We start from the raw sequence: 27,393 nt of genomic DNA, 5'->3' as shown, positions 1-27,393 counted from the left end.
CCCTAAACCCTGAAACGCCACCCCCTGCAAGACCCCTACACTGCCTGAACACCACTGCTCTGACCTAAACCCTGAAACACCACCTGCAGCATGATCCCCTACACTGCCCGAACACCACTGCACTGCCCTAAACCCTGAAACACCACCCCCTGCATGGCCTCCTACACTGCCCGAACACCAATGCACTGTCCTAAACCCTGAAACACCACCCCCAGCATGACCCTCTACACTGCCCGAACATCTCTGCACTGCCCAAACCCTGAAACACCACCCCCAGCACGACCCCCTACACTGCCCGAACACCACGGCACTGCCCTAAACCCTGAAACACCACCCCCCCTGCATGACCCCTACACTGCCCGAACACCTCTGCACTGCCCTACACCCTGAAACACCACCGCCTGCATGACCCACTACACTGCCTGAACACCACTGCACTGTCCTAAACCCTGAAACACCATCCCCCTTCACAACCTCCTACACTGCCCGAACACCACTGCACTGCCTTAAACCCTGAAACACCACCCCCTGCATGGCCCCCTACACTGCCCGAACACCAATGCACTGCCCTAAACTCTGAAACACCGCCCCCCTGCACAACCCCTACACTGCCCGAACACCACTGCTCTGCCCTAAACCCTGAAACACCAGCCCCAGCACAACTCCTACACTGCCTGAACACCACTGAACTGCCCTTAACCCTGAAACACTACCCCCAGCATGACCCCCTACAGTGCCAAAACACCACTGCACTGCTCTAAACCCTGAAACACCAACCTTCTGCATGACCCCCTACACTGCCCGAACACCACGGCACTGCCCTAAACCCTGAAACACCACCCCCCTGCACGACCCCTCCACAGCCCGAACACCTCTGCACTGCCCTACACCCTGAAACACCACCCCCTGCCTGACCCACTACACTGCCCGAACACCACTGCACTGCCCTAAACCCTGAAACACCATCCCTCTGCACAGCCTCCTACACTGCCCGAACACCACTGCCCTGCCCTAAACCTTGAAACACCACCCCTGCACGAACCCCTACACTGCCCGAACACCACTGCACTGCCCTAAACCCTGAAACACCACCCCCTGCAAGATCCCCTACACTGCCTGAACACCACTGCTCTGCCTTAAACCCTGAAACACCACCTGCAGCATGATCCCCTACACTGCCCGAACACCACTGCACTGCCCTAAACCCTGAAACACCACCCCCTGCATGACCCCCTACACTGCCCGAACACCACGGCACTGCCCTAAACCCTGAAACACCACCCCCCCTGCATGACCCCTACACTGCCCGAAAACCTCTGCACTGCCCTACACCCTGAAACACCACCGCCTGCATGACCCACTACACTGCCTGAACACCACTGCACTGCCCTAAACCCTGAAACACCATCCCCCTGCACAACCTCCTACACTGCCCGAACACCAATGCACTGCCCTAAACTCTGAAACACCACCCCCCTGCACAACCCCTACACTGCCCGAACACCACTGCTCTGCCCTAAACCCTGAAACACCAGCCCAAGCACAACTCCTACACTGCCTGAACACCACTGAACTGCCCTTAACCCTGAAACACTACCCCCAGCATGACCCACTACACTGCCCAAACACCACTGCACTGCTCTAAACCCTGAAACACCAACCTTCTGCATGACCCCCTATACTGCCCGAACACCACGGCACTGCCCTAAACCCTGAAACACCACCCCCTGCACGACACCTCCACAGCCCGAACACCTCTGCACTGCCCTACACCCTGAAACACCACCCCCTGCCTGACCCACTACACTACCCGAACACCACTGCACTGCCCTAAACCCTGAAACACCATCCCCCTGCACAACCTCCTACACTGCCCGAACACCACTGCACTGCCCTAAACCCTGAAACACCACCCCCTGCAAGACCCCATACACTGCCCGAACACCACTGCCCTGCCCTAAACCTTGAAACACCACCCCTGCACGAACCCCTACACTGCCCGAACACCACTGCACTGCCCTATACCCTGAAACACCACCCCCAGCATTTCCCCCTACACTTCCCGAACACCACTGCTCTGCCCTAAACCCTGAAAAACCACCCCCTGTAAGATCCCCTACACTGCCTGAACACCACTGCTCTGCCTTAAACCCTGAAACACCACCTGCACCATGATCCCCTACACTGCCCGAACACCACTGCACTGCCCTAAACCCTGAAACACCACCCCCGCATGACCTCCTACACTGCCCGAACACCACTGCACTGTCCTAAACCCTGAAACACCACCCCCAGCACGACCCTCTACACTGCCCGAATATCTCTGCACTGCCCAAACCCTGAAACACCACCCCCAGAACGACCCCCTACACTGCCCAAACACCACTGCACTGCTCTAAACCCTGAAACACCACCCTTCTGCATGACCCCCTACACTGCCCGAACACCACAGCACTGCCCTAAACCCTGAAACACCACCCCCCCTGCATGACCCCACACTGCCCAAACACCTCTGCACTGCCCTACACCCTGAAACACCACCGCCTGCATGACCCACTACACTGCCCGAACACCACTGCACTGCCCTAAACCCTGAAACACCATCCCACTGCACGACCTCCTACACTGCCCGAACACCACTGCACTGCCCTAAACCCTGAAACACCACCCCCTGAACGGCCCCCTACACTGCCCGAACACCAATGCACTTCCCTAAACTCTGAAACACCACTCCCCTGCACAACCCCTACACTGCCCGAACACCACTGCTCTGCCCTAAACCCTGAAACACCAGCCCCAGCACAACTCCTACACTGCCTGAACACCACTGCACTGCCCTTAACCCTGAAACACTACCCCCAGCACGACCCCCTAGACTGCCCAAACACCACTGCACTGCTCTAAACCCTGAAACACCACCCCCTGCATGACCCACTACACTGCCCGAACACCACTGCACTGCCCTAAACCCTGAAACACCATCCCCCTGCACAACCTCCTACACTGCCCGAACACCACTGCACTGCCCTAAACCCTGAAACACCACCCCCTGCACGGCCCCCTACACTGCCTGAATACCACTGCACTGCCCTAAACTCTGAAACACCACCCCCCTGCACAACCCTTACACTGCCCGAAAACCACTGCTCTTCCCTAAACCCTGAAACACCAGCCCCAGCACAACTCCTACACTGCCTGAACACCACTGCACTGCCCTAAACCCTGAAACACCACCCCTCTGCATGACCCCTACACTGCCCGAACACCACTGCACTGCCCTAAACCCTGAACACCACCCCCTGCAAGACCCCCTACACTGCCCTAACACTACTGCCCTAAACCCTGAAACACCACCCCCTGCAAGACCCCATACACTGCCTGAACACCACTGCCCTCGCCCTAAACCTTGAAACACCACCCCCTCACGAACCCCTACACTGCCCGAACACCACTGCACTGCCCTATACCCTGAAACACCACCCCCAGCATTTCCCCCTACACTTCCCGAACACCACTGCTCTGCCCTAAACCCTGAAACGCCACCCCCTGCAAGACCCTACACTGCCTGAACACCACTGCTCTGCCCTAAACCCTGAAACACCACCTGCAGCATGATCCCCTACACTGCCCGAACACCACTGCACTGCCCTAAACCCTGAAACACCACCCCCTGCATGGCCTCCTACACTGCCCGAACACCACTGCACTGTCCTAAACCCTGAAACACCACCCCCAGCATGACCCTCTACACTGCCCGAACATCTCTGCACTGCCCAAACCCTGAAACACCACCCCCAGCACGACCCCCTACACTGCCCGAACACCACGGCACTGCCCTAAACCCTGAAACACCACCCCCCCTGCATGACCCCTACACTGCCCGAACACCTCTGCACTGCCCTACACCCTGAAACACCACAGCCTGCATGACCCACTACACTGCCTGAACACCACTGCACTGCCCTAAACCCTGAAACACCATCCCCCTGCACAACCTCCTACACTGCCCGAACACCACTGCACTGCCTTAAACCCTAAAACACCACCCCCTGCATGGCCCCCTACACTGCCCGAACACCAATGCACTGCCCTAAACTCTGAAACACCGCCCCCCTGCACAACCCCTACACTGCCCGAACACCACTGCTCTGCCCTAAACCCTGAAACACCAGCCCCAGCACAACTCCTACACTGCCTGAACACCACTGAACTGCCCTTAACCCTGAAACACTACCCCCAGCATGACCCCCTACAGTGCCCAAACACCACTGCACTGCTCTACACCCTGAAACACCAACCTTCTGCATGACCCCCTACACTGCCCGAACACCACGGCACTGCCCTAAACCCTGAAACACCACCCCCCTGCACGACCCCTCCACAGCCCGAACACCTCTGCACTGCCCTACACCCTGAAACACCACCCCCTGCCTGACCCACTACACTGCCCGAACACCACTGCACTGCCCTAAACCCTGAAACACCATCCCTCTGCACAGCCTCCTACACTGCCCAAACACCACTGCACTGCCCTAAACCCTGAAACACCACCCCCTGCAAGACCCCATACACTGTCCGAACACCACTGCCCTGCCCTAAACCTTGAAACACCACCCCTGCACGAACCCCTACACTGCCCGAACACCACTGCACTGCCCTAAACCCTGAAACACCACCCCCTGCAAGATCCCCTACACTGCCTGAACACCACTGCTCTGCCTTAAACCCTGAAACACCACCTGCAGCATGATCCCCTACACTGCCCGAACACCACTGCACTGCCCTAAACCCTGAAACACCACCCCCTGCATGACCTTCTACACTGCCCGAACACCACTGCACTGTCCTAAACCCTGAAACATCACCCCCAGCACGACCCTCTACACTGCCCGAATTTCTCTGCACTGCCCAAACCCTGAAACACCACCCCCAGAACGACCCCCTACACTGCCCAAACACCACTGCACTGCTCTAAACCCTGAAACACCATCCTTCTGCATGACCCCCTACACTGCCCGAACACCACGGCACTGCCCTAAACCCTGAAACACCACCCCCCCTGCATGACCCCACACTGCCCGATCACCTCTGCACTGCCCTACACCCTGAAACACCACCGCCTGCATGACCCACTACACTGCCCGAACACCACTGCACTGCCCTAAACCCTGAAACACCATCCCCCTGCACTACCTCCTACACTGCCCGAACACCACTGCACTGCCCTAAACCCTGAAACACCACCCCCTGAACGGCCCCCTACACTGCCCGAACACCAATGCACTTCCCTAAACTCTGAAACACCACTCCCCTGCACAACCCCTACACTGCCCGAACACCACTGCTCTGCCCTAAACCCTGAAACACCAGCCCCAGCACAACCCCTACACTGCCTGAACACCACTGCACTGCCCTTAACCCTGAAACACTACCCCCAGCACGACCCCCTAGACTGCCCAAACACCACTGCACTGCTCTAAACCCTGAAACACCACCCCCTGCATGACCCACTACACTGCCCGAACACCACTGCACTGCCCTAAACCCTGAAACACCATCCCCCTGCACGACCTCCTACACTGCCCGAACACCACTGCACTGCCCTAAACCCTGAAACACCACCCCCTGCATGGCCCCCTACACTGCCCGAATACCACTGCACTGCCCTAAACTCACAAACACCACCCCCCTGCACAACCCTTACACTGCCCGAACACCACTGCTCTTCCCTAAACCCTGAAACACCAGCCCCAGCACAACTCCTACACTGCCTGAACACCACTGCACTGCCCTAAACCTTGAAACACTAGCCCCAGCCCGACCCCCTACATTGCCCGAACACCACTGCACTGCCCTAAGCCATGAAACGCCACCCCCAGCACGACCCCCTACACTGCCCAAACACCACTGCACTGCTCTAAACCCTGAAACACCACCCCTCTGCATGACCCCCTACACTGCCTGAACACCACGGCACTGCCCTAAACCCTGAAACACCACCCCCCTGCATGACCCCTACACTGCCCGAACACCATTGCACTGCCCTAAACCCTGAAACACCACCCCCTGCAAGACCCCCTACACTGCCCTAACACTACTGCCCTAAACCCTTAAACACCACCCCCTGCAAGACCACATACACTGCTCAAACACCACTGCCCTGCCCTAAACATTGAAACACCACCACTGCACGACCCCCTACACTGCCCGAACACCACTGCACTGCCCTATACCCTGAAACACCACCACCAGCATTTCCCCCCTACACTTCCCGAACACCACTGCTCTGCCCTAAACCCTGAAACACCACCCCCAGCAAGATCCCCTACACTGCCTGAACACCACTGCTCTGCCCAAAACCCTGAAACACCACCTGCAGCATGATCCCCTCCACTGCCTGAACACCACTGCACTTCCCTAAACCCTGAAACACCACCCCTGCATGACCTCCTACACTTCGTCAAGCGGGGGCTGAGATAAAAGGGGGGTCCCAAAACGCGTTTTTCCCATGCATTTTTCCATAGGACCTTTAGACAGGGCTACAGCCCGAACGGCTGAACAGAATTACTAGAAATTTGGCAGAGAGGTAGTCCTCAGGTCATGGAAGTGCCTTTTGTAGGTTTGGTGTAAATCTGTTCAGTAGATTCTGAGAAAATAGCCTTTAAATCAATATATATATCTGAGCCAGCTTACGGTGCGCTTACGGTACGCTTACCGTACGCGTACGGTGGCGTGCGCGAGCGCGATTCTGATTGGCTCTTAGATCTTAGTAAACATTCGAATCGGCCGAAACCAGGAAGCGGCGGCCGCCATTTTCTCTCTCGCACTGAGAGTTAGGTTGTAAAATAAAGCCAAAAAACATGTAAAGGGGCTGTTTAGACAGCTCCCACACACATAGCCATGTTGAGGGAGTCCCCAAAGACCCCCCAAGGCCAAAAATGCAATTTTTATTTTTTCGCTAATTTCGCCGATTACGCTTACCGTACGCGTACGGTAAAAAATTATAAAAAAAAAAAAACTATCCACACTCTCCCCACCCCGTGTACAATTGGTGGCCGCAACTATAACGTGTGTGAAACATATGGTTTTTTCAGTGAATTTGTACGGTTTTTTAAATGCTAAGTTAATTTACGCCATTCGTGGCGTGCGCGCCCACTTAACGCAGTTCGTTCCGTGCGCGCGCCCACTTTACGCAGTTATCAAAAGTGAAAAGAGTGCAAATAATAGTAGGGTAAGAAAAAGGGTAAAAGGAGGGGAGAAAAGAAATAGGAATACATATATGTATATATAATAATAATATACAGAATGAGCCAGTATATATATTCAAAGTTTAAACCTTGAATTTTACATTTACCAGTCAACCTGACCATTCATATGACGAGATAAAAAAATAGGCAGATCTGGTATCGAAAATCTCACATAAGAGAATAGTTGGTAAGAATAACCAAAAGCCTAACTGAGTAGGTCATCAACTTTAGGAACCGGAAATCGCCACCATCAGAAAAAGGAAGATTGTTACCTTTATGTAAAGAAATAAAAGAGAAGAAAAAAAACAACAAATTACTACAGGCTGTAAACCCAGGATTTTCCGGTAAAGTACTCATCAAGCAAACCCTGTACAAATACCATTAAAAAAGACGAGGATAAGGATTCAGAAAGTGGACAGAGCAATTAAAAATATATATGAATATATATAAAAATATACAAATATATACCCCTAACATTGGAAAAATTTCCTGACATGGATTAACACTAAAATATCTTCAGTTATCTGTTATGGTTTGAGTGAGTATAGTATACTGCAAACTGCAAACTGCAAGAACTTAAATGAAATTGTGCAAGTCCTCAGTGTTGTTTAATCCTGTGGGTGCTTTGCTATCAAACTCGAGTATGTATTTGGTTTCGAGCTGTCTGAGTAACTTCTCTCTGTTACCCCCTCTCCGTTGTGCAGGAATATTGTCGATAACAAAGTATTTCAGGCAACTGAGATCATTATTGTGTTGTTTTTTAAAATGTCTCACTACAGGGTAGCTGGGGTCATTGTTCACAATTGCCCTCAAATGTTGTAAAATTCTAACATGGGCTTGCAGTTTGGTGCTCCCTATGTAATTCAACCCACATGTACAATAAAGGACATATACCACAAAATCAGATCTGCAGGTAAAATGGCCCTTAATTTGTCTGGTGTTAGGACTAAACGGAACTGAATATTGAGTGGTATTTTGGCCGAATTTACAGGCCCTGCAACTAGTGCATTTAAAAAATCAATTTTTAACTTTAAGCCATGAACTACTAACAGGGCTTGGGGTACTTGGTCTCATGAGTTCCTCTCTCATGGTTTTGGCCCTTCTGAACGTGAGTACTGGTTTAGAAGGTAGTGTTGGGGCCAAAACACCATCAGTAAGCAAGATCGGCCAATTTTTGTTAACAATGGCCCTGATTTTCTAATGTTGCTTATTAAAAGTTGTAATAAGACGGGGTGCATCTGTCAATACATTGTCAAATCCCTTAGCTGCATTGTCAGCACTCATGTTGGCAGATTTGTCTTTTAGCAATGTATCTCTGGGAATGGCTTCAACTTTTTTGTAAGCTTCCCTGAGAGTCCTCTCAGTATAGCCTCTTTGCATCATCCTGTTCATTTCTTCTGCTGAGCATTTGGCCCTCTCCTCCGCCGTACTGCAAATACGTTTAATGCGGAGGAGTTCACCGTAGGGGATACTTTTTATGAGGTGTGATGGATGAGCACTGCTGGCGTGTAAAATTGAGTTGCCAGCAGTGGGTTTTCTATGCAGAGATGTCTCAATCAGGTTATTGACAATCGTGATTTTGGTGTCTAAAAATTCGACAGAGGTTTTATCAATGTTTGAAGTAAACTTGAGATTAAAAGTGTTGTTGTTTAAAATCTCAATAAAACGTGACACACTAGTAAAATCACCTTACTAAACCATAAAAACATCATCGATGTATCTGAGCCACTCAACAATGCTAGAATTGAATACCTCGGCATGGGTCCCCACGAGAACTTGCTCCTCCCACCAGCCAACATGCAAACAAGCATAGCTGGGGGAGAAGCAAGCTCCCATGGCGACTCCCCTCTTTTGGGAATACATGTCATTTTCAAACATAAAATGGTTGTTGTTTAATGCCCACTTAATAAGTTCTAAAAGCATGATGTTGTGGCTGTGAAATTTTATAGGTCTGCGTTCCAAATAGTGTTTGGTAGCGGCAATTCCCGTATCATGATCTATACTAGTGTACAAAGACTCTATGTCTAAGGTCACCAACAGGAAATCCTCATGCCATTGAATGTTTGTAAGTTTCCTGATGAAGTCACCAGTGTCTTTTATGTAAGTAGGTAAGTCTTGGACTAATGGCTGTAGAAAGTAATCCATAAACTTACTGGTGTTCTCGCTGATACTTCCAATAGACGAGATGATCGGTCTGCCCGGTACTGGCTTCACTCCTTTATGGATCTTAGGTATGAGGCGAAGCGTAGGGATGATAGGAAACTCATTAAAAAGAAAGTTGAATTCATGAGTCGGAATTAAACCCTGCCTTTTGTAGGAATGCAGCATTTTCTTCAGGGATTCCTTAGAGGTATTGTAGATTTTCATGCTAACTTTTCCGTAGCAGTCTGTATCCGAGAGTTGTCTTCTTGCTTCGGTCCTGTATTCTTCCTTAGGCCATATGACCACGTTGCCCCCTTTATCAGACATACAGATCAAGAGATCAGGATTGTTATTCAATTTACGAAAAGGTTTTTGTATTGTAAATCCTGTTGTTTAATCTTCCCATTTTTAGAGCTTGTGGCCCGGTAAAGATTTTTTAGATCATTGGTAACCATCTCCTGGTAAATATCGATGGCGTCCTTGGGCATCATGGGGATAAAGCTTGATTTGCCTCTGAATGGACTCAAGCCGGCACATGGCTCAGAGCTGATAATTGTGGCAAGCCTGTCCTGTGTGGTTTGTATATCGGCTGGCTGACTCGGAGAATCAGAGTCCGTGTTGTTTAGTTCAGCCAGGGTGAGGAGCAGATGTGCGTCTGCTGCTACCAGATTGTATTCGCTGGTGGTCGTTGCGTTATCGGAAGATGCGGCATTGGATTTGTTGCCCGCTTTGATGGTAAAAAATGTCTTTAATTTTAATTTCCTTGTAAAGCTGAACATGTCCGCTCTAGTTTTACAATAATTAAAGTTATTGCCAGCACAATATGAGAGACCCAAAGATAGAATATTTTCCTCAGCAGCAGTGAGAGCAAGTTTGGAGAGGTTGACTATGGTGTTGTTGTTTTTCCCACCATTTAGCGTCGTCGCCATTGTACTTTTCTGCCTCTTTGTGCGATGGGTCTTTCTTCTGGCGTTGCGTTTTTTGTTTTGCTTGACCCTGCGATTGCTTGTGGATTCCGCGGCCTCAGGGTCTGGCGGCAGTCCTCGGCTAAAAAATTCAGCTCTTCTCCTGGTTGCAGGATGCTGGACTTCAAGCGTCCACGGATCATTTCTTCCCCCTCGCTGCCACTGCCACTGGTTAGGGAAACAGAATCACCTGTGTCTGATTCAACTGGCATACACTGTTCACTGGTAGTTGTTGCATCTCGTGTAGTAGTAGCCAATTTGTCAGAACGTCTTTTTCTGGCACCGTCATAGCGGCGAGCGAATGTGAAAATCTGACCAAGCTCGTAGTCCTCTTTATCCCTGGAAAATTTGCGTATTTTCCTCTGCTTAATTTTTTCTTGTTGTTTATTGATCTTGTCCTCAATTTCTTTTCTCAATCTGAGAATTTCTTCTTTTTCAGTCCGTTTATTAAGTTGTTTGTTAATCTCCTCTATTTTCTTTATGAGTACGTCACGGTCGATTCGGGCATATTTGATTAGAATTTTAACTGCATTCATAGAAGCGTTGAGATTGTTGTCCGCCCATTCCACCAGCATTTCTGGGTGAATGTTTTCAAAATTGGGCGCCAGCATGATCCTCAAGCCTCGTGGGACCCGACCTGCTTCCACATACTTGTAGATATATTATCTACTGGCGGTCGCCAGTAGATAGTTATAGTTAGGACCTATTTTCCATAGGAAATCCTCAACATTCTATTCCCAATAAGTCTAGCGCCAATTGACGAATCTTCGCGAAATTTTCCAATTTTTGGGCCAGCTCCGCTCCGCTCCTACCCTGAAAGTTTTGTGGTGATTCATCAAGCGGGGGCCGAGAAACAGGGGGGTCCCAAAACACGTCTTCCCCATGCAATTTCCCATAGGATCTGTTGTCACAGCCACAGCCCGAACTGCTAAATGAAATTACATAAAATTTGGCAAAGAAGTAGTCCTCAGTTCAGACTCATGCCTTTTGCATAAATGGTGTGAATCTGTTCAGTAGTTCCTGAGAAAATTAGGGTAAAAAAGTTAGTGATATCTATGGCCGGGGAGGATCCGCGCAACCTACCCGCACCGTAAGCGCACCCTCCCCAAACCGAGCGCGCACCCTGACGATCACGCGCTGAATGCTAATTGGCTGTCGAGTGTCTGTCTATATTCGAAACCAGGAACTGTTGGCGGCCATTTTCTGCCTCGGTAGAAGCGAGGCTGAAGAAGCAAGGGGAATAAGTGCGTAAAACATATAAAGGGGGCAGAGTGGAAATACTCTGACCCTCTAGATCTGCTTAGGGAGACCCAGAAAGACCCCCTGGAGCCCCCTTTTTAAAAAAAAAAAGAAAAACGGCGAAATGCGCGCAAGGTGCGCGCATCCTATCGCATTGGGTGCACGGGTTCTCTCGTGTTGGGTGAGCGGTTCCTAACGCGTTGGGTGTGCGGATCCAAGGAGAAAAAAAATTGTCATTTTTGGGAGATAAACATCAAGCTTAAGTGTTTTGTTCTTGAGTGGCTCTAAAAAGTCTCGGAGAAAAGCAGAAACAGATTTATTCACGTTTCCTAGATTTCTCAATTTGACAAAAATGATCGGACCAGTTCCATTTCTGCCTTTGGCATATGTTAGATTACACAAAGGCAGTTTGGGGGAAAAGTAAAATCAGTTCTGCAAAGGTGTCCTTCATAAGCATTTCCAGACCTACCCCAGTCAAAGTGCCTAGGTCATTGCCACCACAGTGCACTATTATGAGGTCAGGGTGTTGGATATGCATGAAGGATTTCACCAATGGCATCAATTGGTGCCACTTTAACCCTCTCTGTCCAATCCATTTATTGTCTACATTTGGCAAACCTAGGTCTTTGTGAATGCCTTTGTTTTCTGCATACCTTTGGCTACAGAAAATATAGCTGTGTCCCACAATCCACACTCTAAGCATCTTAAAAGGAGGTCTGGATGCACTCAGATGGTCTCTGTAAATGAAATGGCAGTTTGGAAAGTAAGATTTTTCTAAAATGCTTGCTACGATGCAGTTTTGAAAAAAGATAATAAATCATTGGTTGTTTGACAACCTTCTACACTGAAAGATAGGGTGCATATTTCTGTTTTTTAAACGCATGATTCTTATTGGTTAACAAAAACTGATTGTAAGAACCATTATATATGATAAGCTGATATGTTGAAAAGTCAAGCACACTTGCTGTCTTGATTAGCAACATTGTGTGCTGAACTTGTGACCTGTGTGCTCAGTACAGTGTTCCATGACCTGTTTCTATGGTAACAGGCAGAAGGCAGATTGGGGGAAGGGTTCAAATTTATGTCATTTGGAAAGGGTTGAAATATTTAACCAATAGAAATGTGTGTTTGGTTTTGAATTTATGTGGGAAGGAATGTGATTTGATGTTTACATGTATATGTGGGGAAAATGAGAGTGAAACGTTGCGATTCTTTGGTTTTTCTGACAGGTGCACAGTGCAGATATTCTGTATAAGAAAATCTGGTGTGTGACTGATATACTTCCTAATCTACAAACCTACTTGAAAGGTGAGTTATGTAATTGAGAGGAGGTCTTTTGTGATAAGCATTTGTGTTTTTCATGTGTTTGCAGGGAGATAACTATGCTGTCTTTATATTTTGGTTCAATTAGAAATCAGTGATTGTTTATGAATTTGTGAAATTAGTTATGCTTCTACACTAAAATGTAGTACTCCTTCTAGATGAAGAAATGTGTTTTGGTATAGTGCAAGGGATAGTGTTGTTTGTCTAGAATCACACAGTGAGTCTGTGTGCATTTGGGAGTCACTGTGAGAGAAGCATTTGGTAACATCATGTATTTGCTGACAGATAACTGTTTTAAAACCTGTCATGTTGTGAAGTTTTAGTAGCATTAGAAACCAGTCTTAGCTTATGCATTGATAAAATGAGTCATGTTTTGACACTAATGTGCTGTAGTTTAATATGTAGATTGTGTGCAGTCCCCTTACCCCTTCCACAGTAGTGAATGAGTTTTGGTAAGCTGCTAGGGATAGTGTTGCTTGTCTAGAATCACACTCTGAGTCTGTGTGCATTTGGGAATCACTGTGAGAGAAGCATTTGGTAACATCGTGTATTTGCTGACAGATAACTGTTTTAAAACCTGTCTTGTTGTCAAGTTTCAGTAACATTAGAAGGCAGTTTTTGCTTATACTTTGATTAAATGAGTCAGGCTTTGACACTAAAGTGCAGTTCTGAAATATGTAGTTTGTGTGCAGTCCCCTTACCTCTTCCACTGTAGTGAATGAGTTTTGGCAAACTCCTAGGGATAGTGGTGCTTGTCTAGAATCACATTGTGAGTGTGTGTGCTTTTGGGAACCACTGTGAGAGAACCATTTGGTAACATCGTGTATTTGCTGAGAGATTACTGTTTTAAAATCTGTCTTGTTGTGAAGTTTTAGTAGCATTAGAAGGCAGTTTTTGCGTATGCTTTGATTAAATGAGTCAGGCTTTGATACTAAAGTCCAGATCTGAAATATGTAGATTGTGTGCAGTTCCCTTACCCCTTCCACAGTAGTGAATGAGTTTTGCTAAACTCCTAGGGATAGTGGTGCTTGTCTAGAATCACACTGTGAGTCTGGGTGCATATGTGTAACCACTGAGAGAAGCATTTGAGAACTTCATTTCTTTGAATATGCATAACTGCTTAAAACATTTCCTGTTCTTAAGTTTAGGTAGAATTAAAAGGTAGTCATTCCTTATGTATTCGCCGAGGAACTGTCCTTGCAATACTGTAAACATTTAGTTAATATTCAAGTAGTAATGGAGTGAGGCAGGCCTTTGCACATGCATTGATTCAAATGCTTATCTACTATGCATGCAGTTCTCTAACCATCTACATAGTTCTCTTTCATACCTTTAATTCCACAGTCAGTATCCATAAACTTCAAGCAAACACCCGGTCACTCCCCATGTACTCCTCTAGTGACCCATTCAGCACCATGTACTAATCCATTCACTGCGCAAAAACCCAAACACTTATAAATTCTCCCAGGCACTCTCTTTGCAGTACTTTAATCATTCAGTCAGTGTCTAAGTACTCATGGTGTGAGCCAGGCCTTTCAACATGGACTGCTTTAAACCCTATACAGTATGCATACAGGCTTCTAGTCACTTACACACTTGTCTTTCACTTCTTTAATTAACTAGTCAGTATCTATATATTTCAATAAACATCTTGTCAGTCATCTTACACTCATCCAGTGACTGATTCAGTACCATGTACTATTCTCTTCACTGCGCCAGAACTGAAAATGTAAAAGTTTTACCCAGGCGCTGTCCTAGCAGTAGTCTAAGGATTTAGTCAGTTTCCAAGTACTCATGTTGTGAACCATGCATCACCACATAGACTGTTTCAAATGTCTGTGCAGTATGCATGCAGTCTTCTAACATACTATACACTTGTCTTTAACAGCTTCAATTCCCCAGTCAGTATCCATGTACTTCCAGCAAACATTCTGTCACTCCCCTTGCACTGTTCCAGTGACCCATTCAGCACCATGTAGTAATGCATTCACTGCGCCAAAACTGAAACACTTATAAATTCACCCAGGCACTCTTCTTGCAATAGTATAGTCATTCAGTCAGTACCCAAGTACTAATGGAGTGAGACAGGCCTTTGCACATAGATTGATTCAAACGTGTTTCCACTATGCATGGAGGCCTTTAAGTACCAACACAATTGTCTTTCAGACCTTTAATTTCCCAGTCAGTATCTATAAACTCCAATAAACACTCTGTCACTTCAATTGCACACATCCACTGACTCATATGGCACTAAGTACTAATCTATTCACTGCACCAAAACCAAAAAACTTAAAAAGATTCACCCAGTCACTCTTTTTGTAATACTGTAATGATTCAGTCAGTACTCAGGTACTTTTGCAATGATACAAGTGTTAATCTATGGACTGTTTTAAACGTCTATCTACTATGCATGTAAGTCTCTAGCCACCTACATACTTGTCTTTCACACCTTCAATATTACAGACAGTATTCATACAGTTCCCACAAACACTCTGTCACTCTCCTTATACTTCTCCAGTGACACATTCAGCACCATGTACTAATCCATTCACTGTGCCAAATTCTAAACACTTATAAATTCACCCAGGCACTCTCCTTGCAGTACTCTAATCATTCAGTCAGTACCCAAGTACTCATGCAGTGAGCCAGGCCTTAGCACATGGACTATGCATGCAGTTCTCTAACCATCTACACACTTCTCTTTCACACCTTCAATTCCCCAGTCAGTATAGATACACTCCAGCAAATACCTTATCACTCCCCTTGCACTCCTCCAGTGACCCATTCAGCACCATTTACTAATGTATTTACTGCACCAAAAGCCAACCACTTATAAATTCACCCAGGCACTCTCCTTGCAGTACTCTAATCATTCTGTCAGTACCCAAGTATTCATGCATTGAGTCAGGCCTTAGCACATAAACTGCTTCAAACGCCTATTCACTATGCATGCAGTCCTCTAACCACCTACACAGTTGTTTTTCACACCATCAATTCCCCAGTCAGTATTCATTCACTTCTAGCAAATACCCTGTCACTCACCCAGTGTGTTTCCTTATAGTACTGTAATCATTCAGTCAGTTAGCATGTAGTCTTTTAGTGAGGTAGGCTTTAGGGCATGAACTGCTTCAAAGTAGTATGCACTATGCATGTAGTGTTTTAACCATTGTCACACTTGTGCTTCAGGGCTATAGTTTCTTAGTCAGTTTTGATATAAAATGTGTTTCTACAGTAATAAAATAGTATACATTTGAAAGTTATAAATATACATTTATTTGTGATTCTTTTTTACAGATACTGTTTTTCAACGTTAAAATAGAGAATTCATGCCAGAAAAAAAAAGAAAAAGAAAAGAACAGAGATAGGAGGATTACTTGAAGAAACATCAACCACAAGTATTGAATGTACAAGTTAATGTGGCTAAAAGGAAAAAATCTTCTGGTAAGATCACATACCAATTTATTAAAAATGTGTGTAGGACCAAACAGAATGTACATAATGCTGGAACTACTGAGAATGCTTCAACTAAGAAAGAAATTCAAAATATCACAGTCATACGCATTGCGCAGATTGAGTGAGTCCCCTTCCTGCATTGAATTAAAAGCAATGTATCACCAAGATGCAGGAGAAGTACAAATTTCTTATTTGCAAGAAGGGGAAAATTAGTGTGTTCTGTAGAAAGTTGATTAGTGGCAGTGCACAATTACATAAATTCATGCGCAACAAACACAACAAAATCTACATCATTCAGTCTGCGACTCTGCGGCCAATGCATGGCATCAATCATTACCTGTTCCATCTCATCTTGTTAAAGGGCTGTCTATTTCGCCATCATCATCATGGACGGTGCTGTTGTGTCACAGTCATACGCATTGCGCAGATTGAGTGAGTCCCCTTCCTGTATTGAATTAAAAGCAATGTATCACCAAGCTGCAGGAGAAGTACAAATTTCTTATTTGCAAGAAGGGGAACATTGAATTCACCTTGAGTTAAGTTTAGTGTGTTCTGTAAAGTTGATTAGTGGCAGTGCACAATTACATAAATTCATGCGCAACAAACACAACAAAATCTACATCATTCAGTCTGCAACTCTGCGGCCAATGCATGGCATCAATCATTACCTGTTCCTTCTCATCTTAAATTAACGGGCCGTCTATTTCACCATCATCATCATGGACGGTGCTGTTGTGTCACAGTCATACGCATTGCGCCGATTGAGTGAGTCCCCTTCCTGTATTGAATTAAAAGCAATGTATCACCAAGATGCAGGAGAAGTACAAATTTCTTATTTGCAAGAAGGAGAAAATGAGTGTGTTCTGTAGAAAGTTGATTAGTGGCAGTGCACAATTACATAAATTCATGTGCAACAAACACAACAAAATCTACATCATTCAGTCTGCGACTCTGCGGCCAATGCATGGCATCAATCATTACCTGTTCCATCTCATCTTGTTAAAGGGCCGTCTATTTCGCCATCATCATCATGGACGGTGCTGTTGTGTCACAGTCATACGCATTGCGCAGATTGAGTGAGTCCCCTTCCTGTATTGAATTTAAAGCAATGTATCACCAAGCTGCAGGAGAAGTACAAATTTCTTATTTGCAAGAAGGGGAAAAATAGTGTGTTCTGTAGGAAGTTGATTAGTGGCAGTGCACAATTACATAAATTCATGCACAACAAACACAACAAAATCATTCTGTCTGCGACTCTGCGTCCAATGCATGGCATCAATCATTACCTGTTCCATCTTATTTTCAGTTAATGGCCAGTCTCTCTCGGATCTGAAACGAGGATAGCTATAGTAGTCATCTGATTCATGGTCCACTTGTTTTGGAAGGACGAGGAAAGTTTGAATTTGTTGTTACCATCATCCAATCATCATTCATGAGGGAAATGGAATTGAGCAGGAGATTCAGTATGATCGAGCGGAGGAGCTGGATTCAGAGGACTGTACTGTCAAATGGCAGACACCTGAAACTTGTATATTAAATTAGAGGAGTAGAAGACGGTGATAATGGAATTGTTGCGATTCACATGTTTATAAACGGAACGACAGACACATAAACAAAGGGGGAAAAAAGGGAGGAAGACAGTAAGTGCGAGCGTAATTGTCAGGGAAGTATAGCTCGTCCTCAAACTCTGGGGGTTCTTCCAGTAGTAGGTAATCATCTGGCACAATGCTTCTATCACCTGAGCCGCTGTCCTCATCTTCCTCTGTTGATTCATATATTGTGTAATTCGATGGTATGAAGTGCTGATTCATTTTGATCATTGTCAACCTCTCCACGTTTTTTGGAGATAGACTGGTCCTTCTCAATGTTACAATGGAACCAGCAGCACTGAAAACACGTTCGGAAGAGACACTTGCGACAGGGCAAGCCAGATAGCTTATCGCCAGCCAGCTGAGCTGTGGCTATTCAGACCTTTTCCTATACCAATACTGCAATGGGTTTTGATCAACGTACACCTCTGTTGGGTCGTCCAGATAGGCCTGGACCATCCGCTCATTGTTCAGGGTTGCTGCTGGTAAGCTTTTGTGCTGCTTTTTCTGTGCATCAGCACTGTGCTTACAATAGCCCATCTTTACATACCAATCCTGTAATGATAATGATTGTACTCGGCCTAATGATCCAGTTATTGTTTCTGTAGTCGATAGTGATGGTGAGTGTTGTGATTGTGAGCCAACCGCACTGCCCTCAGCCGACGAAGTTGCTCTTGATTCTGCATGGCCTGCTTCAGTATCAGTACTTGTTTTGGGTTGATGTGGCGGGCTTTTAATTAGCAGCCCTTCGTTTTCAAACTTAATGGCTGCTTCAGCTATACAACTTTTGTAGCGGGCAACATCATTGTCGGAAAAAGTAAGGAATGTCTTTACTAGTCCTAATTTTGCACGTGGATCCAGAATTGTGGCACAAATGTAATGTTCTTGTGACAAAATGTTATTTTGTATCCTTACATTTTCAGTTAAGCGCCTGGATAAGCTCTCCACCAAGTCATGGGCTTGCCTTCTGTCCTCTACACCTTTGTAGGATTCAGACACATTATTCAGCTCATGCTCTAGCATTTGCAACAATGGGATAGCTTGGCCCATTGTACAGTCCTCCTTGCTGACTTCATGTGTGAAGACCTCAAAAGGAGACAGCATCTCAGTCAGGCATTTAATTAGGGTCCATTGCTCCCTCTGAAGGGTCTTGCCTTTAACACTAGCATCACTGCTTCTGTACCAGACATATTCATGGAGTGACCTGTGCTGTTCGTACAGACGATCAAGCATGTAATACGTTGAGTTCCAACGTGTTGCCACCTCCTGGATGAGTGCCTTGACTGGCATCCTAAATTCACGTTGGAAGATCCTCAGCTGCTTCCGAGCTTTAAAAGAATGGCTGAAATGAGTGCATATTCTTCGGCAGATGGCCAGTAAATTGCTGACTATGGGTTCTTTTTTCAGAAAGTCTTGCACTATAATGTTTATGCAGTGTGCCAAACACGGAACCCTGAAATAGGAACCAAGTTCCATGGCCTTAAGTACATTACTGCCATTGTCTGTGGCAAAAAAACCAATACCAAGCCCTCTGGGCCGCAGCCATTCCAAAACCTTGGTGCGAAACTCTTCTAAAATGTTTTCAGCCGTATGAGATTTCTCCATGGCGAACATGGCTACAGTTGCATGTTTCCGAGTAACTTCAAATATCGCAGCTGTGTCAACAACACCTCGTGCAGATAGTTTATCTCTAACCCCCACAAAAGAGATCCAGTGTGCAGTGATGCACATGTAATCTGTGGCTTGGCAACTGCTCCACATGTCTGTTGTCAGGTGGATATTGTGCACAGCACTCTGCTGCAAACCTTGACCAACGAATTCCAGCACATCATGATGAAGTGCCGGAACAGCAATTCTTGCGAAATAGGACCGGCTGGGAACTTTCCATTTCGGGCAGATGGCAGACACAAATTCAAGGAAACCCACCCCTTCCACAAATGAAAAAGGAAGAAGGTCCAGCGCTAACATTTTAGCCAGCTTCGCATTGTACAATCGTGCCATTGGATGGTTGCGTTGGAACTGCCCCTCCAACCCAAACATGCTCTCAATGGTAGGCTGGCTTACTTTCCTTAGTGGTGCTGTTTTCATTAACCCACTAAGGCTCAACGACACAGATTGTCTCATCGAGGTACTCGCCGGTTGCCTTGGTGTCTCACCCACACTCTGAGTATGGCTCTTACTGCGGTGCCACTCTGATGTTACTGAGGAGGATGTGGGCGTTACCACTGCAGTGACTGCACTACTGGAGACAGGGTTAGAAATGCCTCCCTGTTCTTCACCTGCCACCACAATAATATCGCTGCCTGATTCTGAATCCTGACCAACTTCAATGGGTTTAGTTTTTCTACTTTCTTTTAACTTAAGTAGGTGATCCTCCCACACGATAGTGTGGTGTATTTTTAGATGACTTGCTTGTCCTCCGGTACCATAGTTTGTACCAAGCTTACCACGCCGAACACCTTGCGACAAATTGAGCATATAGCAACGTTCTCCTCCTTGGCACTAACAGAAAAGAAGTCCCAAACTGGGGAGGAGAACTTTCTGGCACTGCTGGATGTGCCACTTTCAACACCAGATGAACTTGAGGGGGTGCTTGAAAATATGTGACCCTGTCCACCTACACTGTGACTTTTACTACCACTTCCTACTGAGATGGTTGAGCTGGATGTAGGTCCCTGCCGGGCCTTGGAATATATGGCAGCTGGAGGTAGTGGTGGTGTAACCTGTGTTGGTGAGATCCATGCTACATCCCACTCAGTAGCAGACTTTCTGGATAGGGTGAGAATGTCGGTCTCCAATCCCTTAGGGGCGGGAGTAATGTGCGTGATGACTAGCTCGTCTTCATCAACATCATCACCCCCCTCTTCTACATCTACCTCCATAACTCTAAGTTTTTCTGGGACCTTCCTTTTCAGAAGCATTGTCTTGTGGCGTATATCACTCTCAGACCGAGCTGGTGGGACCCAAGTGTCATCACGATCATCAGAAGCGGGGCTTGAAGAAGAAGATGATGGACTAAGCCTCCTTTTCCTTGCTGGTGGTCTGGAAGACAATAGATCTTCTGAAACAGTGGTTTGACTTTGCTCCACTTTGTCTGCAGGAAGCTCGATTTGCTGAAATGCCCCTACGTCAGGAGCAACAACTACTATGGTGGGCTGTTGCGGCGGCTGCTGCTGTTCTTGTTGCGGCGGCTGCTGCTGTTCTTGTTGCAGTGGCAGCTGCTGCTGTTCTTGTTGCGGCGGCTGCTGCTGTTCTTGTTGCGGCGGCTGCTGCTGTTCTTGTTGCGGCGGCTTGACACTGATCTGCTGAGTTTGCGCCTGCGTTGAACTTGATTGTGTACTACTTTGCGGTAATGACATTTCTTCAACGTCGCTGCTCGTTAGTAGACCGGCTACCTCTGCGACACTAAAGCCCTTGGGCCTGGGTTGGACCACTGTACTGCTCCCAGCTTGGTTCCCGGACAACGCTTTGGTGCCAAAAAAAACATTGGCCGGCACACCACCAGTCGTGGTTAATGGCACTTCCTTTTTCTGTTCCTTCTTCTCACCGGCAACTTTCTTGGTACTGGACCTGGTACCTTTCTTTGGGGCCATCTTCTTCAGATGTCAGGCAGGATGCAGATGCACAATATGTTCTGGTCTCACGTGGACGTGATGCGCAGCAGGACTTCTGTCTGGCTGGCAGTACAACGGGTAGCCGGGTGATGCTGATGACACCTCCTACTCTGTCTTTTGTGAACCTAAAAGCAAATAAGACAGGAGAAGAACATCAGTGAAATGTTGCACTTGTTGTTGTGGTGCAGTTACTTAGTACTGTACTAGTGCAAACAAAAGATAGTCTAGCCATTTATGACTTTTTTTTTAACTAGAGCTATGTTATACTACTGTGTACAGCCACACACTACACTCTCAGGAAGGATAGGAAAGTTAATAACCACCAAAATAAAAATGTAATGAAAGTGGGGTGGGCCATTAAATTATTTGAGCATCTCAGCATCCATGGAGATGCTGCTGGCAAAGGGGGTGGATGGATGGAAGCAGTAAGCCAAATAGCCAATAGAAAAACCATGCAGGCCTATGGCAAAAGCAGGACACTAATAACTCACAGTCCAAACACCAAAAAAGGCCAAAACCCACATGGACACTCACAAATCACAAACAAGCCGGGGTTCTGGGAAACACCAGGAGCTGACAAAATGCCTATAAAAGCCAGGTAAAGGATGCATGCTAAAACACACTGCTCTGCCTTTTTAATGCAACAAAATGGAAATACGAACATTCACAGGCCCCAAAAAGGTCTGCAGGGTGCATGCATTGCACACCAACACACCAGCCACATACAACAAAAGCATGTCTTTAAGACAACCAACATCAGAAAGGCCACCCCAAAACACACACTTCCCCAACTCAATCCAATGCCATCCATGCCCTAAATGATGTCTAAATTCAACAGATCACACAGAAAACACTTGATTAATAAAGCTGTGGCTACCTGCTCTGATCCTGGTGGATGAAAAAGCAGGCCTGTTGGCAGACAAGGCCAGGCAAGCTTGCAGGCCTAGGCTTCAAGATGGCCACCAGCCACATGGCCAGGCCCAACAACATCACAAAGGCCACCCCCAAAAAACACACTTCCCCAACTCAATCCAATGCCATCCATGCCCTAAATGATGTCTAAATTCAACAGATCACACAGAAAACACTTGATTAATAAAGCTGCGGCTACCTGCTCTGATCCTAGTGGATGAAAAAGCAGGCCTGTTGGCAGACAAGACCAGGCAAGCTTGCAGGCCTAGGCTTCAAAATGGCCACCAGCCACATGGCCAGGCCCAACAACATCACAAAGGCCACCCCCAAAAAACACACTTCCCCAACTCAATCCAATGCCATCCATGCCCTAAATGATGTCTAAATTCAACAGACCACACAGAAAACACAAGATTAATAAAGCTGTGGCTACCTACTCTGATCCTAGTGGATGAAAAAGCAGGCCTGTTGGCAGACAAGGCCAGGCAAGCTTGCAGGCCTAGGCTTCAAAATGGCCACCAGCCACATGGCCATGCCCAACAACATCACAAAGGCCACCCCCAAAAAACACACTTCCCCAACTCAATCCAATGCCATCCATGCCCTAAATGTGCTTGAAAATGAAATACATTAAAAAAACAACAAAAGGAACAGTTGCTTCATCATGCACACACCCATGAGGCCATGCCCATGGCTAGTTCGGGCCTACTACTACTACCCAAAAAATAAAAAAATAAAAAAAGGAATGATGATAATTAATTATCAAAAATAAATTGTAGTTACAACAACTGCAATGCCCACAATCAAACAGACACAACAACCACTTACTTGTAAAATATCCTATCCCAAAAATCCTCAAATCCAATTGCAATGATGCAGCAGACAAAAAGATTGATCTTTCCAGCTCCAAATCCAAAGGCAGAATGAGCAGGAGATGGACAAAGCACTGAGAGGAGCCTGCTGGACAGGAACAGGAAGTTGGAGATTCTGTGTCACTTCCTCCCTCTCTCCACCTTTTAAAAAAAGGACTCCATGAACAAAAAAGGACAGTCAAATGTCAATGTAAGGAGTTGTTTTCATCCAAAATCAGCATTTGCAGAAGGTTTCATGCTGCTAGAGCTGATATTCCTCTCCAAATTGAAAATTTTACATATTCGAGTTCTCGAGCTTCACATTACTTCCGTCGGCGTGTCGAAAATGACATGATCGCGTTCTCTTTGTCCCTGTCGCTTTGGATATGATGTGTTCGGGGTCTCTTTCTCCTGTTCGCGTTCAATTAGACGTGCCCGCGTCCTCACCCTCTCGCTCGCGATGTAGAATGACGTGTTCGAGATCTCAATCTTCTCATACTCGCCCGGTGCATGATCGCGAGAAGAAAGACGTGATCGTGCGACAAATGACGTGATCGCGCGACAAATGACGTTAATGCGGCTGCGAGACAGCGCAAAATGGCTACCAACAATCCAACATCTTGTGGAGAACGCGACCGGGTCGGGAAAACTTGTCGGCGAACGCGGGGATTCAGGTAAGGCGATCGCGCGCACGCTAGAATGTATTATTTTACAGCGCGAGCAAGAAACAAATTATCGCTAAGCTGCGGAATGCAGAAATTTTGACATTTTCGTGCTTTCCGCGGAACGCGAAAATGCCAAAATATCGCATTTTCCGCGAACGGAACGGAATTTTGGCCCAGGCCTATTTAAGAATGCAGCAAATTCTTAAAACAGAGTATGACGTGTTATTTGGAGGGAAACACGTCATAGTTTTTGGAGATCTTCTGCAACTGACTCCAGTAAAAGGACAACCGGTATTTAAAACACTAGACCATGAAGATACCAGAAAGTCTATTGGCAGTGTTGGTAATGTGAAACATTTGGACTCATTTTGAATACAAAGAACTGACAACAAATATGCGACAGGCTAATGATGCTGAATATGGAAGTATTTTTCAAGATATAAGAATTGGAATTCTTTCAAAACAAGGCAAACAAGCTTTGGAGAGTTGATTACTTTGCAATGTCTTTCCAAATGAAAAGTTCCTGCAAAAGTGTACGTGGAAATTGCAAAAAATAAATCAGTGATTTGCTTAATGCCAACACTGCGCGAGTGTTCCATATTCAACGAAGAACTATTGAAACTGGAAAATGAAGAAATTGTAAAAATGGAAGCCATCGATAAAATACAGCATGAAGGAATCACTATTATTTTGACGGGAAAGTTGAGATCAAAACTGGATTGTTTAGAAAAAAAAAATCTAAAACTGCTGGTTTAGAAAAGACACTATGCGTGTGTAAACTGTCGGGTAATTTTAAGGCGTAATTTGGATGTAGAGGAAGGTTTAGTTAATGATGCAATGGGTAAAGTGGTGGATTTTGTGAATTATCAGAAAAAAGAAGGAATTGAATTTTTAAAAATTAAATTTGATCAGATTGATGAAGTTAAAGAAATTGGTCGTTGTTCAATTCATTTTTTGCTTGTTAAAGATTTATATGTCCGTAGGAAACAATTTCCATTTTCTCTGGCATACGCAGTGACTATTCATAAATCTCAAGGATTAAGTGTAGACAGTGCATTGGTGAACATTGGATCTACCGTATTTAAAGAGGGTATGGCATATGTTGCTTTGTCGCGAGTCAGAACATTATCTGGTTTGTTTTTGATTGATTTTGATGAGACGAAGGTTACTGCAGATGCAAACTGTGTAAAAGAGTATAATAGGTTAAGAAGGGTTTATGCTCCAAATTTAGGTCAATATCCTGTATTTGAAAAGCGTGTGGTTGGTCAAAAAAGAAGGTTAGAGAGTATCTGTTCGGAAGGTGTCAAGAAGGGAAAAGAACAAGATAATGTTGTGATTGCAGGTAAAAAGAAATTGGATACTGTTGAAGAGATTGTTGGTTATCAGTTTGAAAATAGTTCAGGTGTCAACTGCTATGCTAATGTAGTGGTCAATGTTGTTTTTTATCTGGAAGGTTTGCGAGAACAAATTATGCAGAATCGGCAAAAAATATTTTTTTCTCTGTTGCATTCTGTTTATGGAAAGTTGACAACAGATACAAGTAAAATACAATCTATTTCAAATGTTCGTAGTCTTTTGGATGTGTGTTCTGGGTCTACACAATTTTCACAAAATATCCAACAAGATGCTCAGGAATTTTTAATGTATATGCTTACCATTTTTGAAAATGAAGGTGTAGAAATAGAAAATATTTTTGGCCTTTCTTACAAATGGGAACATCATTGTGAAAATTGCATGTATACATGTAGCACCAATGTAGACACTGAGAGATTTCTGTATTTAACATTACCAGACTGTAAATCAGTGTATTTCAATAAATTAGTTAAAGGTGCAAATCAAAACATGTAGTGTAGCCAATGTATATCAGAAATGTTATCCACATTATTCTTAACAAAATATGGAAAATGCATCATTTTAATGATGCAACGTTGTACAGCTGATGGAAGAAAATTAGATACTTTAATAAAGCAATTTGTAGCAGCACAACTATCAATATCAGGAAGGACTTTTGTAGCAATTGCTATAATTTTCCATGATGGTCCTTCCACCACATCTGGACATTACACTGCCTATCTAAAATGTGACAAAGGCTGGACACTTTGTAATGATTCCCAGTTGGTTTTTAAACATTGTTTGCCTAGGCAATTACACAATTCCTACCTAATATTTTTAAAGTCAAAGTTTTAGGTAGATAATTCATTCTCTGAGGAATTTATGATTATAATTTATTAGGACTACCATTGGACAATTTACATAAAGAAGGAGTGCAAAAATACCATTTGGCCTCAAGGAAAGGTATATTTTTGAATTATGGACTTTTTGGTGGTCATTGATTCGGTGAATATTTTAAAGTGGCAATATTTACAGTTTTTATAAGTTAAAGTTATAAAATGTAAGCCGTAAGCATTTCATATATGTCTGATTTGTATTTTCTGGTATTTTACTGAGAATAGCATGTTGTTTTTTTTTTTAAACAATCTTTCTGATTGAGGAAGTTCAATGTGGGGGACAGATTTTTGAGAACGTTGAATTTGTTATATAGGTGCCCATCTGCCTCACTTTTGATAAACGGGGGTTTGACTGAGACCTTCAGGGTCACGAGGGGAACTAGGCAGGGCTGTCCCCTGTCACCCCTTCTTTTCGATGTCTATATAGAACCCTTTGCCCAAATCTTAAGAGACAGTATACTGATTAAACCTTTTATTTTTGGTGGTTGGGATAAAAAGGTGGCACTTTATGCAGATGATATTATGATTTTTACAACGAATTATGATGAAGCATACCCAGAGATAATTGACCAGGCTCTAAAATTCGGTAAAGTTTCTGGGTATGAGATTAATGCCCAAAAGACAGAGTCAATGTCCTGGAGTAGTAACTCAATTGGCAACAATGGCACATCTAAAACCCAACTTCGATATCTGGGGATCAATATAGTTAAAGACATTAATTTGATTGCTTCACTTAACTTCAACAAAATAGCTGCAGAGTGCCGGAAACATATGAGAGACTGGTTACATCTTCCTCTCACTGTTTTGGGAAAGGTTAACTTAGTGAAGATGAGTATCTTACCTAAAGTCTCTTTTTTGTTTAACTCTATTCCACTTTTTTTTGACTCAAAATTGATTGTAAAGCTACAGAGCGCGATAACCAGCTTTATCTGGAATAGTAAGAGCCCATGAATTTCGTGGAAAAAAATCAGGCGACGGAGGGAGAAGGGAGGGTTGGCTGGCCCAGATCTCCAAATTTATGCATGGGCTTTTCAGCTCACGCACACACGTATGCTACTTAAAACCCCTACTTTAACAGGGCTGGGCCTTCTTTTTTCTACATTACTTGAATGTGAAGGAGTAGACCAATCTGCATTTTTGTTTAAATTTGGTGACCCCAAATTCT

Source organism: Triturus cristatus, chromosome 2_1, assembly GCF_964204655.1.
Source record: "Triturus cristatus chromosome 2_1, aTriCri1.1, whole genome shotgun sequence".
NCBI lineage: Eukaryota > Metazoa > Chordata > Amphibia > Caudata > Salamandridae > Triturus > Triturus cristatus.
This window is presented reverse-complemented; position numbering follows the sequence as displayed.